Source organism: Cebus imitator, unplaced genomic scaffold (assembly GCF_001604975.1).
Source record: "Cebus imitator isolate Cc_AM_T3 unplaced genomic scaffold, Cebus_imitator-1.0 Scaffold216, whole genome shotgun sequence".
NCBI lineage: Eukaryota > Metazoa > Chordata > Mammalia > Primates > Cebidae > Cebus > Cebus imitator.
Genome location: NW_016107531.1, coordinates 930,066 through 932,111, shown reverse-complemented (window position 1 = coordinate 932,111; position 2,046 = coordinate 930,066).

The window sequence follows — 2,046 nt, the reverse complement described above, 5'->3', positions numbered from 1 at the left end:
AAAAAAAAAAAAAAAAAATCCAAATTGGGCAGGTGCAGTGGCTCGCTCCTGCAATCCCAGTACTTTGTGAGGCCAAGGCAGACGGATCATGAGGTCAGGAGTTCAAGACCAGCCTGGGCAACATAGCGAAACCCCGTCTCTAAATTAGCCAGGCATGGTGGTGAACGCCTGTAATTCCAGCTACTCAGGAGGCTGAGGTGGTAGAATTCCTTGAACCCAGGAGGTAGAGTTGCAGTGAGCTGAGATGGCACCACTGTATTTCAGCCTGGGCGACACAGCAAGAGACTTTTTATTAAAAAAAAAAAAAAAAATCCAAATTAAAGCTTTTGTGAGATGTCCAGACAGCAGTCAGCAGGATTTGAGTGTGGGAAAACTCACAGGGCTGGCCTAAATGTATATTCTTTGAAGGATAAAAAGCTCTGAAAGGTTTGTATTTGACTCAGCAGTTCCACTTACAGGAATGTTTTATGAGCAGCTGTACAATAATAATCTCATTGAACCCTCAGTGCAATTTTGATGGTCTTATTCGTTCATTGGGCAGATCTGTTAGGTGCGTCTTCCAAGGGTCTGTTGGGGACTTAATATAGCTGGAAACTGGTGGCCCACCCCCACCTTAGCGGAGCTCACCTTCCAGTAGGTCCAAACTGGTTTGATTGAGTTCCATGGAAAACAATGAAGTGGGGTAAGAGGGAAAAGTTGGGGGGCAGCTGAGGGAGTCAGCATGTTACAGAAGCAGAAATCAAGAGAAACGGCTTTGTAGGCCGGGGGTGTGGGTACAAGTGCCAAGGGCTGGGAAGCCTTTGGGGAGCTTTGTACAGAGTGTGTGGTTCTTTCCTTTATGTTTCTCGGCGTTTCCTCATAGTTAACTCACACATTTGCTCATGCAATTAAGCCAATCTTTACATTTTTTTTTAAATTGAAAATATAGCCGGGCACGGTGGCTCACGGCTGTAATCTAGCACTTTGGGAGAGGCTGAGGCGGGTGGATCGCGGGGTTAGGAGTTTGAGACCAGCCTGACCAACATGGTAAAACCCCATCTCTACTAAAAATACAAAAAAAAAAAAATTAGCTGGGCGTGGTGCCTGTAGTCCCGGCTACTCAGGAGGCGGAGGCAGGACAATTGCTTGAACCCAGGAGGCGGAGGTTGCAGTGAGCCTCGATTGTTCCACTGCACTCAAGGGATTCTTCCATGCTGGCTTCCCAAAGTGCTGGGATTACAGGTGTGAGCCGCTACACTCACCCAATTAAGCTACATTTTAAAACAACCAAGACAGGCCCTAAACCCTGGAGCTGCTGACCCAAGCTCACCCCCACCTCCCTCTTCCCCAGAGTCTACTCCAGGGAGGAACGGGGACTCCCCAGTCAGATGTGGGTTCTCTAGCTTTGGCCTCAAGCTCTGGTGTGACATGGATGCTGTTTCCACCTGTAGAGGGAGGTATGTGGCCTGGAATAAAGGCTCCCAGAGGGCAGGGCCTTGTGGGGCTTTTACCGTGTTCCCAGCACCTGGATAGTGCCTGGCACCTGTGAGTCTCAGATACACTGGAGTGAGTACAGTGAACAGATGGCCGAGGAGGCCGTGCAGACGGGAAAGGAAAGGCCTTTGCCAGCTCATGGGGATGAGCTTGGGATGTCACCCTGCAGTCCAGGGACTGGGTTCTGTGTCCTGGCTTTTTTTAAGAGCCTGGAGTTAGGCTGGGTGCAGGGGCTCATGCCTGTAATTTCGGCACTTTGGGAGGCCGAGGTGGGTGGATCACGAGGTCAGGAGTTGGAGACCAGCCTGGCCAAGATGAGGAAACCCTATCTCTACTAAAAATATGCAAATTAGCCAGGCGCGGTAGTGGGTACCTGTAATCCCAGCTACTCGGGAGGCCGAGGCAGGAGAATTGCTTGAACCCAGAAACAGAGGTTGCAGTGAGCCGAGTTCGTGCCACTGCACTCCAGCCTGGGCAACAAGAGTGAAACCCTGTCTCAAAAAAATAGAACCTAGAGTCACATCCTGCTTTCCTTTTCTTCTTCTTTTTTTTTTTTTTTTTTTTTTTTTTTTT